This window comes from Pristis pectinata, chromosome 6 (assembly GCF_009764475.1).
Source record: "Pristis pectinata isolate sPriPec2 chromosome 6, sPriPec2.1.pri, whole genome shotgun sequence".
In the NCBI taxonomy this organism is placed as follows: Eukaryota; Metazoa; Chordata; class Chondrichthyes; order Rhinopristiformes; family Pristidae; genus Pristis; species Pristis pectinata.
The window spans coordinates 55,037,713-55,047,984 of NC_067410.1; the positions used below are offsets into that span (position 1 = coordinate 55,037,713).

A 10,272-nucleotide genomic window follows, 5' to 3' on the forward strand; every position below is an offset into this window, starting at 1 on the left:
CAACCATCTTCTATCTTGGATTTCCAGCATCTGCAGTTTCTTTGATTTTTGCTTGGGTGGGGTGATCTCAGGTGAAAATGTTAAAGCAATGGCAAGTGAAGAAAACTGTGCTGGACTGCAGAAATGTTGGGTTAACTTAACAGCTTATTAACCACCCAGCCAGGTATCATTCACGGTCTTTCCATCACCACAATTGAATGAGTATTTAAGGCCCATCTCAACTTTAGGAAGTGGCGGTAGGATCTATTATTTAATAATTGCTGCATCTCACCTCCAGTTTATCTTGACACCAGATAGCAACCATATGAGATAACCATGGCTACTGCAGTCACTTGGTGGACAAGTGATGTGTTTGGAGTTCTGCAGAATGTTTCTGCACCAATCCCTGATCAAACCACAGGCCACATCATCATACAGTGCCTCTGTACAAATTTGATGGTGCTTTTACAGAGATATATTCCCTGTGCTTCAGACTGTTAAACTAACCATTTACTGGACTTATAACTGTTGGTCAGTCAGCTATACAAAAGGAATAGATTGCATGAATGTTATCAATAATGGTTAGGAAATTATGTTGTGGTGTTTGCACTCAGATAAGTAAATATGGGTGGAAAGGAAGAATGTTATCATTTCAAGGCCTTGAGCCACAGACTGGCAGTCATGTTGTACTGAGTCAACTTGTAGACTTAAAGACAAAGGTAGTTTCATAATTCACAGGGACTACAGATGTGGGGAAGTTTGAGAGAAGCAGTCAGACTGTAGTGAAGAGGTTGCATAATGTATGCATGTTATCTACAGTAAAACAGTAATGTTCCAGTACATTAATGGTAAGGCTTCTCATTATTCAGTGCCACGTTTAACCTTGCTACCCTTTGAGCTTTTGGACTTTTATCAATTGTCAGTGTAAGCATTGCACCTAAATATGGCAACTCCTTCTTTCACTCAGCTGTATGACTGGATAATAATCTCTCTGGATGATAATCTCTGTTTCTCCATTCTGATGAAAGATCCCAGACCTGAAATGTTAACCTGTTTGGCTTCCCACAGATGCTGCCTGACCTGTTGAGTATTTCCAACATTTTTTTGTTTTTATTTCAGGTTTCCTGCATCTGCGGTGTCTTTCATCTTCATCTCTCTGTGTGGGCTGTGTGTAAGGTGACTATTTTCACATTAAGTGTGTTTATTTGAATTTGACATGATATGATTTATTCCCATTTGTAGCCATTTGAAACATTTTGACATGGAAGAAAGGTGCATAAATCAACTTAGTTTTCTCCACAGAATGTTGGAGTGTTGTCCAAGGCATACAGGACCAGAGAGACAGAGACATAAGAGACTGCAGATGCTGGAATCTGAAGCTTAAAACAAAGTGCTAGATGAACTCAATGGCTTGAGCAGCATTTGTGAGGGAAAGGGGATAGTTGATGTTTTGAGCTGAGACCCTGCATGAGGACAGAGAGTGGAGAGGGGTGACGGCCAGTCTAAAGAGGTGAGAGGAAGGGGTGAGGCATGTACAGCCAGTGAAAAGTAAAATATGCAGCAAGTATTCATTTGTGGAACAGGTTCAATGTTTCAGGCCAATGATCTGGTGTCATCATTATGTTTTGTCAGTTCATTCCCACTGAGAATACTCTGCGTATTTTGTTTTTATGACTGCATGTCTCTGTGAGTGCCCACTGTTATGGAAGGAGTAGTAACAGAATCAGCTGCAAGCATCATGCAACTCATCTAATCATACACATCAGAGGCTTGCTGGCTGCTGTTTATGATGACCTTTATGTTGTGCTCCTTTGATCTGGATTGGTGCAGACCATTGGAGAACAATATTTACTATCTAAACTCTGTGATTGCAGATCTGTGAGGGGAGAGGGTGTGATGTTTGTCTGTGTATGGTGGGGAGGAGCAACAGTACCAAGGGTGCAGAGCTGTACTTGTCACCAGACTTTAAATTTAAATTTAAAATTTTTTTTTAAAATTTTTTATTTACAGCGTGGTAACAGGCCCTTCTGGCCCAACAAGTCCACACCGCCCATTTTAAACCCATATTAACCTACCTGTACGTCTTTGGAATGTGGGAAGAAACCGGAGCACCCGGAGGAAACCGACACAGACACAGGAGAACATACAAACTTCTTACAGACAGGGACGGGAATCGAAACCCGATCACTGGCGCTGTAACAGCGTCGCGCTAACCGCTACGCTACCATGTCGCCCACAGTTACTTTTGAAGAGTAACACCACCAGCCCTAACCTTCCAAATGAGGTCACGGAAATGCTCCCAGCTCCATGCGGCTCACTCTTGGAACCGGTTTCCTGGGTGACCTCTTCCCATTGCTGCTTTATTTCTGCTTGAGGTGTCCAACTTCCCCACATAGACACTAGGAGATTCTGGTGGCCTGCCCCGCAGGTGAGGCTCCTTTCACCATCTGATCCAGTGCAACTGGACATGGCCTTGTGTTTCTGTGATTAGCTGGAGCACTGGTGGCAGGTCGCACGGGATGAGGATCCCCCACGCTCAGGATATCTACTGACAGATAAGTAACCTGCAGTAACAGTGGAAACAGTGAAGTGAGTGCATGAAGTGTATACAATATAGGCATCGGGATCACAAAAGAATTACAGATGCCAGCAGCCTGTGACTATTGAACGGTTCCCTTATACGATGAGATGGACTCTTGACCTCACAATCTACCTTGTTATGACCTTGCACCTTATTGTCTACCTGCACTGCACTTCCCTGTAGCTGTGACACTTTACTCTGTGTTCTGTTATTGTTTTAACCCTGTACTTCCTCAATGCACTGTGTAATGAATTGATCTGTATGAACAGTATGCAAGACAAGTTTTTCACTGTACTTCGGTACAAGTGACAATAATAAACTAATACCAATACCAATACCAATAAACATGTGCAGGTCACCTGGACAGTGCTGATCTTTGTTCTACCGTTTGCAGCCACCAATCTCAAGAAAACGAGGATATGTAAATTCTGCACAAAGGGTCAGTTCAGTTGTGGATTTGCCAATTAAATTCCTTCTGTCTTTTTCAGTTCTGCCTCATTTGATCTCTGTACTGGAAAGCTTTTCATTCTGTGACATTAGTTTATGGGACTAACAGCTTTGATCTGAAGAAGTGGCTTGTTTTCTAGTGTGTAAGAACTTAAGCTATTGATTTGATATTGCTTGGGTTACTTTGAGAGGCCCAAAGCTGGCCAACCAAACATTTTCCTCAATTCGAAATGGTGTTTACTCAGTCTAATCCAGTTTAGTTCAGTCAATAATCTGTTATCATCAAAATGACAGTTAAATAAATGTTAACATTTCATAAGTCAAATATTGAGAAACATTTCAAAGTGAACTGCTGGATCGTATGAAGTAATTCTGATGGACAGTGTTCTTCTGCAAATAAATGTCAATTGCTTGGTAAAGCAAAATGTGTGCTGGAACCACGAGCTGTAACCTACCTCTGTGCTGTGATTGTTCCCTCATTCCTGACCAGTGGTCTTCTCACCATCTGAAATTCTGCTCCTGTTAACTGCAAATTTGCTGGTTATAGGCAAGCAATGGACTGGACATGGACTCATGCACGCAGACACAGACAGACAGACAGACAGACAGACAGACAGACAGACACACACACACACACACACACACACACACACACACACACACACACACACACACACACACACACACACACACACACACACACACACACACACACACACACACACACACACGCAGAGTTGAAGCCTAAATAAAAACTGCCTGGATCTCCAACACAGTACAGATTACTTCTTCATCAGGTGTGAGCTGGGGATGGTGGGGAGTGGGACTTAGTGGGGGCGGGGGGGAGTGTTCTGAAGATGGAGAGGCAGGTGTGGTCTAGGAGGGGGAGGTGGAGAGTGCAGGGAAGAGCCTGGGGTTAAGGAGCTGGAAATTGTGGGGAAGTAGTAGCCAGACATTTTGAGTAAAGTCACACATTCGACACATAATGTCTGGGGAGTGACATAAAAGCAGAAAATTCCTCAGTTAAGTTCATCTTCCCTCAGGTGACCGTGAAAGTTTGGGAGGGCACATGGACGAAATGTTACCTGTCACCTTCTCCATCCTGTAACATTGTTTCACTCCGCAATCAGTCCAGTGAATGGGATCTCAGACCAGCTGCATTTGTAGCCCATTGGATGGTAGAACTGACCAGCATGCAGCCAAAACATCTCTTGGTTTAGGTATGGGTAACTCTTGGTCTTGGTTTGGTATGGGCAGGCACGGTAGTGTAGCAGTTAGCATAACGTTATTACAGCACCAGTGACTCGTGTTCAATTCCCACTGCTGTCTGTAAGGAGTTTGTACCTTCTCCCTGTGACTGCATGGGTTTCCTCCGGGTGTTCTGATTTCCTCCCACATTCCAAAGACGTATGGGTTAGGAAGTTGTGGGCTGGCGTCGGAAGCATGGCGACACTTGTGGGCTGCCCCCAGAACACTCTATGCAAAGATGCATTTCACTGTGTGTTTCGATGTACATGTGACTAATAAAGAAACCTTATCTTATCTTACAAAGTTCAAGTTTGTCCCAATCTGTCAAACTTAAATTGTTGATCAGTAAGGACAGTGTGCAACTCTTTAGTTACTTTGTATTTCACATTACCTCCAAAGCAACACAGTAGCTCTAGAGAACCTTGAACTTATCTGAGGACCTTTATCATGGGTGCTATGTATGGGGATCAACACTGGCACAGAGCTCCAAATGCAGTCAGACCAACAACTTACCAACTGTTGACCTGCATTATCTGAATTATACCAAACTGTTTATTAGATAGTTTCCCACTTCTTGCACCCAACCAGCTCAAATACTTGTTGAAGACTTGTAAATACAATTCTATAGCAGCCCGTACACACGGGACTCGAACTGCCATCAGCGGCCATGGGCGGACGCACGGCAGCACATCGTGAACGAACCACAGGGCGGGCCTTCCGGCAGGAACTTTATGTCACGTCCGCCCCACGTGGGTCCGGAGAGGCTCTTGGGTACTTGGGTGTGCACGTGTTTTGTCTGAGTGAGTAAGGTGTGTTTTGAATTCAACCTCCTCATCTCCGAGTTTTTCTTCGGAAATGTGCCGCGTCCGGCTACATTTGGTGACCCCGACGCTTCCAGATGGCATCTGGAACCCGCGACGTGCATTCCAATGACTCGCACAATGCAGTCTAGCTCAAGCGCCCGACTTTCTGGGCCGCTCAGCCCCACGTTTGGTTCAAGCAGGCTGAGGCCCAGTTCAGTCTCAGAGACATTACAGCCGACGCCACACGGTACTATTACGTGGTTAGCGCACTCGACCAAGACACGGCAGGCCGGATTATGGACTTCCTGCACCAGCCACCAACGGAGGACAGATACGTTAAGATCAAGGCGCTCCTAATCCATACTTTCAGACTCTCCCACCGCGAGCAAGCCGCGCAGCTCCTGCACATGGACAGCCTGCGCGACCGCAAGCCATCCGAGCTGATGAACTATATGCTGGCGCTCATGGACGGCCATAAGCCGTGCCTTCTATTTGAACAGTTGTTCCTCAAGCAACTGCTAGAGGACATTCACCTCCTCCTCGCGGCTGAAGATTTCAGCGACCCACACAGTCTCGCGGCCAGGGCGGACATTCTGTGGCAGAGTAAACAGCGGGGAGTGGCCTCCATCTGCCTAACCACGACCGCACAGCCCAAGGCCAAGACCCCACAACCAAAGCCACTGAGACCCACGGGGGACAAGGATGAGGGTTCGGGCCACTGGTGTTTTTATCATCAGGGATGGAGTTCGAATGTGCGCCACTGCTGCCCACCATGTGCCTTCCCAGGAAACGCTGGGGCCGGCCGTCGCTAGTGGCTTCGACGGCTGGCCATCGTGACAGCCTCCTATTCCTCTGGCGATGTTTCCTAGTAGACACCGGGGCCGAAATCAGCGTTCTTCCCCCCTCCAACATGGACACCCGTAACGCTGCCCCAGGTCCCGATCTCACCGCTGCAAATGGCACCACTATCCGAACATATGGCTCGCGAACCATCCCGCTGCGTCTCGAGCCCAGCTGTTTCAATTGGACCTTCACGGTGGCAGCGGTATCACGGCTGTTACTGGGGGCGGATTTCATACAGGCCAACCGTCTTCTGGTTGACCTGAAGGGCTGACGTTTGGTCCAGCCGAGACGTTCCAGACCTTCCAGCTCGGGGAAGCCCAGCTATTTGCCCTCCACCTGGACTCCGTCACACTCTCGGGTGACGAGTTCTCCAAGGTGCTGGCAGATTTCCCCTCCATCCTCACCCCGCAGTTCTCCACAACCGATCCCAAGCACGGCTTGTAGCACCACATTCCCACACAAGGACCACTGCTGCAGCCTGAGCCCGTAGGCTCCCACCCGACGAGCTCCACCTCGCCAAGGAGGAGTTCCAGAAGAGGGAGGAGACGGGGATTATCTGTCGCTCGGACAGCCCGTGGGCATCCCCGCTGCACATGGTGCACAAGTCCGCAGGAGGTCGGAGGCCCTGCGGGGACTACAGAAGGCTCAATGACGCCACGATCGCTGACCAATACCCAGTGCCTCACATCCAGGATTTCACAGCGAACCTACACGGGGTGACCATCTTTTCGAAAATCGATCTGGTCCGGGGGTAACATCAGATCTCCATGCGCCCCGATGATGTACCCAAGACTGCCCTCATCACCCCCTTCAGGTTGTTCGAATTCCTGAGGATGCCTTTTGGCCTCAAGAACACCGCCCAGACTCTCCAGAGGCTCATGGACTCGGTGGGGCGGGAGGCCTGGATTTCGTCTTCATCTACTTAGACAATATCCTAGTGGCCAGCATGTCACACCAAGAGCACGTAGCACATTTGCGCCAACTCTGCCAACACCTGAGTGACCACGGACTGGCAATCAACCTGGCAAGGTGCCAGTTTGGGAGGACGGAGATCGACTTCTGGGGCCACAGAGTCAATCGGCATGGCATTGCCCCTCTACCGGACAAGGTCCAGGCCATCCACCAGTTTCCCAAACCCAGCAGGGTCAAGGGCCTGCAGGAATTCGTGGGGATGGTAAACTTCTACCATCATTTCATGCCGGCGGCAGCACACATCATGAGGCCCTCGTTTGGTCTAATGGCCGGCAAGGCCAAAGAGGTGGCATGGGATGCAGAGTCCATGGAGGCTTTCGAGCGGGCCAAAGAGGCATTGGCGAAGGCGACCCTCTTGGTACACCCGAGAGTCAATGTATCCAGGGCGCTCACAGTCCACGCTTCCGACACGGCGGTCGGAGGAGTCCTGGAGCAGCTCATCGAGGGCCAATGGTGACCACTCGCCTTCTTCAGCCGACACCTGCGACCACCGCATGTTAAGTACAGCGCTTTCGACAGGGAGTTGTTGGTGCTCTACCTGGCTATCCGGCATTTCCGGTATTTCCTCGAAAGAAGGGATTTCACCGTGTATACAGACCACAAGCCCCTTGCAAAGGTATCGGACCCATGGTCGTCTTGGCAGCAGAGGCACCTCTCCTTTATTTCGGAGTTCACCACAGACATCCGCCACATCGCAGGGAAGAACAACGTGGTCACTGACACGCTGTCCGGCCCCCACATTCACTCAGCGACCATCTTGTCCCCAGGGATGAACTACACGGCGCTGGCGGAGGCGCAACAGGCGGACACCAAGATCCCGGCTTACCTCACCGCTGTTTTGGGACTCCATTTGTAGGATGTCCCTGTTGGCCCAACAGCAGCTCAGCTCCTGTGTGACACTTCTACCAGCAAAACCCGGCCCGTGATACCAGCAGCATGGAGGCATCGGGTGTTCACCACGCTACATGGCCTGACCTACCCATCCATCTGGGTGTCCATCAAATTGGTAGCGGACAAATTCATCTGGCACGGTTTGCACAAGCAGGTTGGGTACTGGGCCAGGACCTGCGTACACTGCCAGACCGCCAAAGTCCAGCGGCATATGAAGGCTCCCCTCCAACAGTTCCAGCCAATGCTCAGGAGGTTTCGGCACATCCACGTGGACATTGTCGGCCCCCTGCCTGTCACCCGGGGTGCCAGGTATATCTTTACCATGGTCGACAGGTTCACCAGATGGCTGGAGGCTGTGCCGCTAGCAGACAGACCGAATCCTGCACCAGGACGCTCATCACAAACTGGATCACCAGGTTCGGACTCCCAGTGGACATCACCTCTGACAGATGAGCACAGTTTACGTCAGGTTTGTGGACAGCACTGGCGCAGCTCCTGGGCACCCAGCTACATCACACCACAGTGTACCATCCCCAGTCCAACGGTTTGGTCGAGTAGTTCCACAGGCACCTCAAGTCGGCCCTGATGGCGCGCCTCAGGGGCCCCAACTAGACAGATGAGCTCCCCTGGGTCTTACTGGGCATCTGCACGGCCCCCAAGGAGGACCTGGGCACCTCCTCAGCGGAGTTGGTCTACGGCACCCCTCTGATGGTCCCGGGCGAGTTCGTGCCAGAGGCCCGAGGTCCAGCAGGGATGCCAGCAGAGCTGCTGACGAGGCTGCAGGACAAGGTAGGGACTCTGGCACTGGTTCCGACCTCCAGGCATGGCACGACACCATCTTTTATCCCTAAGGACCTCCGGGATTGCGAGTACATTTTCATTCACCTACTGTCACCCCTACAGTGGCTGTATGAAGGACCCTTCAAGGTGATCCAGCACAACAGGTCTACGTGTGTCGTGGAGGTGGGTGGCCGTGAGACTTTTACAGTGGGCAGCCTCAAACCGGCGCATTTGGACATTGAGCAACCAGTGAGGGTACCCGCACTGCGCCGGCGAGGCAGGCCACCCAAGCAGGACACACAGACTGGGGGCCCCATGCCCCCGATGGACATTTCTGGGGGGAGTGGTGTAGCTGCCCATACACACGGGACTCGAACTGCCATCGGTGGCCGAGGGCAGATGCGTGGGAGCGCGTTGTGAACGAATCGTGGGGCCTGCTTACGTCACATCCGCCCCACGTGGGCCCGGAGAGGCTCTCGGGTATTTGGGCGCACGTGCGTTTTGTCTGAGTGTGTAAAGTGTGTTTTGAATTCAACCTCCTCGTCTTTGAGTTTTTCTTCGGAAACGCGCTGCATCCGGCTACAATTCCATAAATATCAAAACATCATCCTTCTGAATAGGTTCCAAAGAGAATCACATCTACTTCCTAATCTTTATTGCAGCCCAGACACACCCCGGGAAAGATACATAGATGTGGCTCCTTTGGTTTTGAGCCTTCTTCCCTGTGGATTCCAGTCCCATTTCAGACAACCGAGTTCAAAGTTCCATCTCATTACTCCAGTAACACAGTTGGAAAGCCTAGCTTTTGAATCTGATGTTAAACCAAGATCCCAATTCCTCTCCCAGATACTGCAGATGTAAAAGTTTCCAAAGTGTAGGGGGTGAGGGTGGTGGGTGGATAAATCAGATGTTGTGTCTTTTGGCTTTTCGGTCTACTGACAACAGTAACTGACGCAACTTGGTTATTTTCAAAACCCTCAGCAAGTTTCTCACTATAAGATTTTCCCATTGGCCTGTTTTACCAGTGTAACAAATCCAGCCTGTTCCTGATTTTGCTTCATTTTTGCTGTGTGGTGTCTCCTTTAAGACTGCAGATAATAGATAAAATGCAAGTAAGGGAACATGAAAATAACAGAAAGGTTAAACACTCATTTATAGCTTTCAGAGAATAAAAGGCTCTTTTATTGTCTATGAGATATATATTCTACAGAATCCATTCCCAAACAACCTCATGAAAATATCAGAAAAAATACAATGGTGACTTTGCTGATACCCACCTCAGAATACAAACCGAACTTGTCAAAAAACAACAAATTAAACTGAATGTGTGGAGGCATGAAAGAGAGGAGAATGATAATTATATATTAGAATAACTGCATCATTCTTCCAATTGGTAACTGGTTTATTATTGTCACATGTACCGTGAAAAGCTTTTGTTTCTCTGTTTTCACATTTTCCTCTACTTTTCCACAACCCAGGTTTCTTTCTTCAGTTACTCATCCCTTGCTCATGCCCTCCCTTCCACCCTGTTTCCACTCTGTCTGTTCTCATTCAAATGTGTGTTATCGCAAGTCAAGTACAAATAGAACAAGCGTTAAGTGGCAAAGACAAAAGGTCGTGGTCAATTGTTCCAGTCATCTCAGGCTTCACTGCTCAGAGTGGATCTCTGGATTGCTACCCGAGCCACATGCAAATTGACACAGGGTAAATAATCTCAGAGAGTTAAAT

At 49.1% G+C, this 10,272-nt stretch overlaps 1 long non-coding RNA gene across 1 annotated transcript; it reads left to right on the plus strand.

The window, feature by feature from the left end:
• The first annotated feature begins 714 nt into the window (after nt 1–714).
• On the plus strand, nt 715–4,467 carry LOC127571737 (uncharacterized). Its single transcript, XR_007956505.1, has 3 exons — nt 715–827; nt 1,099–1,155; nt 1,990–4,467. It is a non-coding gene; the product is annotated as an uncharacterized LOC127571737 (long non-coding RNA).
• The last annotated feature ends 5,805 nt before the right edge of the window (nt 4,468–10,272 follow it).